The sequence below is a fragment of the Primulina huaijiensis genome, chromosome 2, assembly GCF_012295235.1.
Source record: "Primulina huaijiensis isolate GDHJ02 chromosome 2, ASM1229523v2, whole genome shotgun sequence".
Classification (NCBI taxonomy): domain Eukaryota; kingdom Viridiplantae; phylum Streptophyta; class Magnoliopsida; order Lamiales; family Gesneriaceae; genus Primulina; species Primulina huaijiensis.
Genome location: NC_133307.1, coordinates 310585 through 319024, shown reverse-complemented (window position 1 = coordinate 319024; position 8440 = coordinate 310585). Strand labels below are relative to the sequence as shown.

Sequence of the window (8440 nt, the reverse complement as noted above, 5' to 3'; positions counted from 1 at the left end):
TATGTCATCAATAAAGACAATGACAAACTTGTCAAGATACTCCTGGAATACTCGGTTCATCAAATCCATAAATACTGCTGGAGCATTCGTCAAACCAAACGGCATCACTAGAAACTCGTAATGCCCATACCTTGTTCGAAATGCAGTCTTGGGGATATCACGTTGATGAACTCGAAGTTGATGATACCCAGACCGTAAATCGATCTTCGAGTACACTGAAGTTCCTTGCAGTTGATCAAACAAGTCATCAATCCGTGGTAACGGATATTTATTCTTGACTGTTACTCGGTTCAACTGTCTATAATCTATGCAAAGCCGCATAGACCCATCCTTCTTTTTAACGAACAACACTGGTGCTCCCCAAGGAGACACACTGGGTCTAATGTACCCCTTGTCAAGAAGATCTTGTAACTGTTGCTTCAACTCTTTCATCTCCGTTGGTGCCAATCTATAAGACGCTCTGGAGATGGGTGCGGTTCCTGGTATCACTTCCCTCTCCGCTTCCACTTCCGTCTCCGGAGGAAATCCAGGAATCTCATCGGGGAAAACATCAGGAAATTCTTCGACAACTGGAATGTTCTTCACGTCGATCACATCCTTCGATACGTCAACAGCATAAATGAGGTATCATTCTCCTCCTTTCGCTAAAGCCCGTTGTGCCTTTATAGCAGACACTACTGGCATTGGAGGTCGAGCTCCCTCGCCAAAGAAAAACCAATTCTCGTCTCCTTCTGGACGAAACTGAACGAGACGTTGATAACAATCTACCGTCGCTCTGTACTTAGTCAATAGGTCGATTCCCATAATACAATCGAAATCTTCCATAGCCAATATCATCAAATTGGCAGACAAGTATTTTCCCTCAAACTCTAACAAACAGTCTACTACAAGTCGCTTAGCTAAACCCTCTTGTCCCATCGGTGTAGACACCGACATCAAAACATTTAATGACACGTAGGGGAGTTTATGCTTCTTAACAAACATTGATGCTATGAATGAATGCGATGCCACAGTGTCAATTAATACATATGCAGGAATACCACATAAGATAAAATTACCTGCAATGACTCTTTCGTTTTGCTCCTCAGCTCGTTCTTGGTTTAGGGCAAACACTTGCCCTTGAACTCGTGGACGTTGCTGAGATCTTTGTGATATTCCACCACGACGAGAACCTTGAGCAGGAAAACCTTTCTGTTGCACAGTGGCCTCAGACTGTTTTCCACTGTAAGACCCTGCCATAGAACCTCCGCCTACACTCTGATTCTCCGAATTAGGGCAATCCCTCTTCATGTGACCAAAACCACCACAGTTGAAACAAGCACCTGTTACTTTTCGACAATTTTCCGTCTGGTGATTTCCTCCATAGTGGCCACATTGCAGCTTTTTCCTACCAAAGCTGTACAGCCCTCCAGAACCGGAAGAAGAAGATGCAGACTTCTTGAAAGACTGACCCCTCGGTCCCAACGAACTAGAACTTTTGCTAGCTTGCATAGCCTTCCTCCTAGCAATACTGATCTCTGCTTGACGACAACGATTCACTAATCCTTCGTACGAAGTAGGATCGTCACAGATTGAAACCTGATAAAAAATCTCCTGGTTCAAACCATTCAAAAAGTGAGAATATTTGGCTGCAGAATTCTCACTGATGTGAGGAGCGTACGGCAACAGATCCGTAAAAAGCGTGGTAATCCTCAATGCTCGAATCTCCTTGCTTAATGGTCAACAGTTCCATCTCCTTCGCCTGACGAAGAGCTGGCGGAAAGTGATGATTGATGAAGGCCTGACGGAAATGTTCCCAACGAATCCGCCCATGCTGCTGAACAAGAATGGCAGAAACAGGTTTCCACCATTTCCGAGCTTTTCCTTGGATCATGAAATCATTTACCTCCATCTTCTCGTCCTCGTCATAGTGCAACACTCGAAAACACTGTTCCATGATATCGACCCAAGCTTCAGCAACATCAGCATTCTCATCTCCCGTCAACGGTGGAGGTCCAATCTTCATGAAATCCATAATGTTGACACGGTTCCTACGTCTCCTTTCATCATGATCTCGGTGACGCCTTCCGTCACGATCTCTAAGACGATGTTCTCGGCCAGCCTCATCGTCGCCACAACGACCATGTCCCACACTTCCGTGACTGCTTCCGTCTCCTGACATCTGAAAGGAAACCAAAATCAACCTCTAAATCCTCAAAACAGAATTACCAATGTCCCAAAAATCTTAGCATGCTCTGATACCACCAAATGTAGCGCCCTTACACGAGCCACTACTAAACAGACTATTAAGCATGCAACATTAAAACTTAATAACAATTAAACAGCGGAAACCAAATATTTAATCATCTTACAACCCAAATTAAAACAGAGCAAACAACAGCAGTTTTAAACATTAATACAACCATATCGAAACATAATTCTAAACAATAAAACGATGAACCACATAAAACCTCCACTGGATCACCACCGAAAACTCAACTGCTCTAGCCACTGCCCTGGTCGTCCGAACCGTCCAACCTAAGACCTGCCCCGTGGAATGGGGTGCCCAAGATGAAAACAAGGACGTGAGCGACAATCGCCCAATACGAGAATGTACGAGTATACAAACTGATATGATGCATGCGAAATGCAATATGCTCGGATATCAAGGATCAAGTCAAGAATCTCATGCTCAGTCTAGAGGCGCCTGAGTGTGTAGTCTCTGATCTGCCCTAGGCATGTTTTGGCTCCCACACTCATCATCAAGACGTGGACCTACAATGTCCAGGTCATCAGAGCCCGCGGGTCCCGTCGGACACTGTAGCTCTCGATGCCCCATCGTCCACAATACAGAATAGGGCTGAGCGGCCCCAACAAACGAGGTATATCTCAAAAGATATCAGGCTCAACATGATATGTCATGCATAATATGCCAAAGCAGTAAAACATGTATAATGCAACACATAAATATGCAGCATATAAGTGTGTATACTACGTTTGGATATCTCAGTCAGTACATCACGTACCTTACTAAAACAATCTGACAGAAAGCTCTTAACCTAGACAATACCAACAATATGAAATCACTATCAAACCAGATTCTGAATTACCAAACATGCTATAAAGTTCTTCCTAAAGGCTTTAGGATTATACCTGCGTCCGTCCTCAGCCCGCTGATGATGTCTCGATCTCAGCTCACCGACCCCCCCTCGAGTCGACACTAGCTCCGAAACTTCCCGACACCAAAGTGCCCTAGAAACTGGCTAGAAAACCTAAGATAAAAGACTATAACTCTCTCTCTGAAGAATGCGGTGTAGGAAACAAAAGAATTCGGCTTCCATTTATAGGCTGCATCCGGACTATTTCAGAAATCCAAATCAATCTTATCTGCCACGTGTCAGAATCTCATTCGTCTGGTTGGATTTCTCGAGATAACGTAATCGGAAGTAGATCGGGTTATCCATTTAAAATTCGGTGGATCCAACAGATTAATCCCAAATTATCAATTCGTTAATAATACTTAATTAACAACTCTTTAATTATCTCTTAATTAATAATTCATTCAAAATACGAATTCGTAGCTCAATTGGTACCAAGTCTCTTTGAACTATGTACTTAAGCCAGGAGGTCATGGGTTCGAGACTTGGGGAGGTATCACTCCACCAACCTGGTGTGGAGAGTCCTATGAGTAATGACGCATGTGGAAAGCCCGTGAGGGAAAAGGCCCCAGTGGGAACCCAAGACGGGACAAGGCCCCCGAGAGAGCCCAAGATCGGGATAGCCCATGGTCGTTACAGCATGTGTGAAAACATCGAATAAAATTTTATTTTCTTATCAAATTTAGACAATTGTTAAAAATGTACAGAGAAAAACAAATTCCCAATAAGTTTAAAAATTATACATTTTTAACAATTGTCTAAATTTGAAATAAAAAACTAGTTTTGAAAATACATGTTTGGAGGCTGAAATGAGATTCATAGGGCCCCTCTCTTAATATATATATATGGTCTATGGAAATAGATACATGAAAAAAGAAAATTCATATTACAAGCATCACACATGCATAATGGAAAATGAAGAATGAAGCCTGTAACTACATGAACTTCAAGCTGACAAAGTTAGTCGACAAAACATCTAGTCTAGAGTGTTCTGAGCTTAAACCTCAAAACTCGTGCAAAGTATGATCATTTCAACTCAAAATACTTATGCGCAAGTAAAGCTCAATACCTTTGGCTCTCCCTGTGAAGCTAGAATGGTTCTTAGAAGATCAAATGGATAGGAACGTACAGTAGCAGCACAGCCTGCGAATCCCCCACTAACAAATGAAAGGTATGGGCTTAAATTAATGTGATCTTCTGCATAAACGAAATAATAAGGAAACATACTATTAGAAAGTTACTGGAAAAATAAATTCAATCAACTCAACGAAAAAACTCTTCCTCTATGAGCATATATCCTCTATTTATGTCTTTCATGCTTTTTGCTTCTTTTTTTTGGCTTTCCAAAAGTCAGCAGAGTCAAGTTGGAAGGTTTGACAGGAAGCCTACTTATATGATAATGCCAAATTAGCAATGATGTCTACTGCCCGGTTACACTGTCTTCAGATGTAGGAAATATGAATACTAACACCATGGAGTAAAAAAGTCAGTTTTATCATTTAGTTTTGAAGGGAAACTCCAACTAAATATTTCATGTTTTAAGAGAGGAATTGATTGTTTATACATTTATTTACGTCTGTAATCAATCATATAACAAAATTTAAATATCTAATTACCTTGTTGGAATCGAAATCTAACGAAATTTGGTTTTCAATTCTTTTCCTTCCTCATTTTCCTTTTCTTCAGCAGAATCCATGGCGTAAACGCAGCATCCATGCATTTTTTAAAATAAAACCAACAACAGATTTCATAGCATGTTTATATAGATGATGGATAGAGACATGCTTTCTTCATGATCGTTGGGCATTAAAATACTGTTTCCAAACGAAAAAATGAGCCAACCTAAGCTACAACAGAAATTTCAGCCTTATAAATGGAGAGAGAGGAAAACGAAATTCAGTAGGCACTGTAGGTTAGACAATTGACATATCAATTGTAAAGAACAGTAGAAGCAGAGACATTACCACACACCTGACTTGGAAAAACCAGAAACTAAAGTCTTCAATTTGTACAAAACTGCAAATTGAATAGCCGTATATGGCATTACCATCAGTAGGGCCGGAACATTTCCCCTCCAAAACCCCTGTTACGAAAAAAATTGAGAACGAGGCAGGTTTAATAAAACTATCATGCAAAAGAACCATGGGAGCTGGTGGGAGGCATAAACCATGGCACAGATTTTATCCATGGAAAACCAATTAACACATATATGATATACCATGTAAACCAGTTTATGAACAAATCGTTATAGGGTTATGTAAAAAAGGGATATTACAGAAAAAATCTATCCCACTGAACCAGATCAAAATGTTATCTACCCTTATCTAGATGTTTCAATCACAGTGATCCAAATGAATGAGTTCACACAATGTAACCTAAAAATCATTCCAAAATCAAATAAAAATTTTAATTCATGAGTAAATAATACCCGTAAACCTTCCTCCCTAAAATATACTCCACTGACTTAAAATAAAAAAAAAACCTTCCTCCCTAAATATGTCCTTGGTTGCTTGCAGCATCCCAGTGTATTTTGATGGATCTTTTGCATTCCGGTGAACCAAAGCCCGCCGTGAAGTGGGTTCCAGTTGAACCTGCATATATAAATGTCATCGTATAATTTCACTAATTTTCACGAACAGGCATGAGAACATACTAACATATACATGTTTGCCTATGCGTCAGAAAGCGTTTTAGTAATTAGATAACTCAACAAGAATCCCTTTACTGAAACGCTCAGTGACAAAACCGCTAATCAGCTAAACAACTGAACAACACAAGCAATACAGCTAATGGAACAAGTTTATTAAACAATAATTTTTTTTGTCATTACTAATTACATTAAAGTTCAAACTAAAGCTTCAAGTTGAAAAATCTACCTGAAATCTGATTTTAATTACATCAAGGGGAGAGTCGTGACAGTTCTTGATACAGCACCCGATATTGCACCTGCGGTGGCATGAATCAAAGGCCCTTTTAGCTTCCCCTGATCTTCCATTCCCCTCCTTCAATACACTAGAAAAACCTACAAAAAAAATCTCAATTTTTCATGAACGAGGCCCCGTTCTAATCTATTTCACATTCCTACCAAATCGCCACCCAGAAACCAGAACAGAATTGTCCCACATACCAGGAAAAGCAAATAGCTCCTACACCAAGCCCCAAGAAACGAAAATTACAATAAAACATTAAAAAAGCGCAATTTTTAAGTCAGAATCATAAAAAAAAATAAAGGGTTCGTCGAATTAATGCTAATGAATGGATAGAATGTGAGCATATGCAGGTAAAAAAGATCTCTTTGAACGAATAAAGATCGTATTTTTCTNAAAAAAAAAAAAAAAAAAAAAAAAAAAAAAAAAAAAAACACCTGCGCGAACGGGGGGACGGGTGAGGAAAGAAAGGAGACACCATTTAAGAGTCAAAAAAGTTATGTATTCATATGTTCGTCCAGAAAAAACAGCCTTTATTGGGTATTTTCTGCTTTTTTTGGGGGGCCAACACCAAAATAGTCCCTATGTTTTAACACAAATTCTAATTTCGATCCTCTTTTTTAAACATATTCAAATTAGTACCTAAACTTTCAAACTTTTACTCAATTTAGTCCTTAAAGCAAAAATAATTTTTTTAATGCCTAAAATAACCCTATTTTTATAAAAAAGAATACAAAGCATAGAAAATGGTATCTGTTGTGAAAAAGTAAAAATTTACGATAAAAAGTAAAAATCTCAAACTCTCAAAATTATCACACTACACACTTTATAATATTTTTCTCTCAACTCAATTGTGATTTTCTTCACAAATGAGATATATATTTATAGAAAATTTTTACAAATAATCCAAAAATAAATTACATCATTACCTTCATCATCACACACAAATTTCAATATTCAACACTTAATTTTACATAATTTTCAACATTCAAATATTCAACATTCAATATTCAAATATTCAATATTAAAATATTAATTTTCAACACTCCTCCTTGTGATGATGATCATAATGATTGTCTTCATTACGTGTTTTTATACTGACTCGTTAAAAACCTTACTAGGAAAAATCCATTGGGATAAAAACCATAGTAAGGGAAAAATAGTGCAGTCACGTAAAATCCCCCTCATGTTGACACGAACAATTCTTCACAGATTTCGTAGATTGCGCATCCCAATATTATATATATGCTTTCTGAATATTGTCGTAGGAAGTGCCTTTGTGAAGAAATCTGATGAGTTTTCACTTGATTGAATGTGACGAACATCAATACATTTATTCTTCTCAAGCTCCTTGGTGAATGCGGAGAACTTAGGAGGAATATGTTTAGTTCTGTCACTTTTTATGTATCCTTCTTTCGTTTGAGCAACACATGCATCATTATCTTCATATAGTATGAAACGTCTGCTTTTTCGTTTTCTTAAAATGTGCTAGAAATTTTTTTTTTCAAACCTCACCTAGCATTCGGCCGAACCACAAAAATTACATAAAATATTTTGGATATCATTTTAAAATAAAATAACCAACTATATATTTGAGAAATACAGCACATACTATAATCTCTCAAAAATCACTCATAAATAAATAAAAGTCATAAAAATATTCTTAACATAACTTAAAATCATAAATAATAACTAGTGTGGAAAACTAGCGTCGGTCCTCCGGTTATGTGCACCTTCAGTCTAGTCAGATCAACCACCAAGACCTCCATAAACATAATCATCATAATCACCTGCATCAATCACATCTAGTGAGTCTAAAGACTCAACACGTCATATCTTTGATAACAAGTAATACGTAATACAGTTAATATATAACAGTGAAAAATACTTGTACTTAAAATATCGTTTTCATGAAGATGCATGAATTTTAAACAAAACCATTTTCATTTTCATGATGCATAAACTATAAATAAAATCATTTTCATAATGATGCATCATCTTTAAACATAAACATTTTCATAAACCTTTTCATAAACATTTTCATATCAACATAAACATATTCATATTCATATCCATATCCATATTCGTATCCATATTCATATTCATATTCATATTCATATTCATATTCGTGTATGTTGAATTCAGATCGTGATTGTGACTCGTATTCTTAATCTTAATGGGCGATGGATCCATCTAAAGAAACCACAGTACTGGGCGGCGGGGGACACCAGCAACACTCTCACCGGTCAACTGGGCCCTGGCCAACGTATTAACATATTCGTATTCGTATCACGTATTCGTATTCATATCCGTATCCAAGGAAACACGATCGTCGGGCTCCCACTGGGACCATAACCCTCACGATATTTCCAACAT

At 37.9% G+C, this 8440-nt stretch overlaps 1 long non-coding RNA gene and 1 pseudogene across 1 annotated transcript; both read right to left on the bottom strand.

Annotated features, from left to right (window-relative positions):
* The window catches only part of LOC140962590 (mitochondrial thiamine diphosphate carrier 2-like), an 11346-nt pseudogene extending 4851 nt beyond the window's left edge, over positions 1-6495 (bottom strand).
* LOC140962607 (uncharacterized) lies at positions 2182-3269 on the bottom strand. The gene is made up of 3 exons (XR_012172586.1): positions 3133-3269; positions 3006-3038; positions 2182-2524 (listed from the first exon to the last, which is right to left on the bottom strand). It is a non-coding gene; the product is annotated as an uncharacterized lncRNA (long non-coding RNA).
* Positions 6496-8440: the final 1945 nt, after the last annotated feature.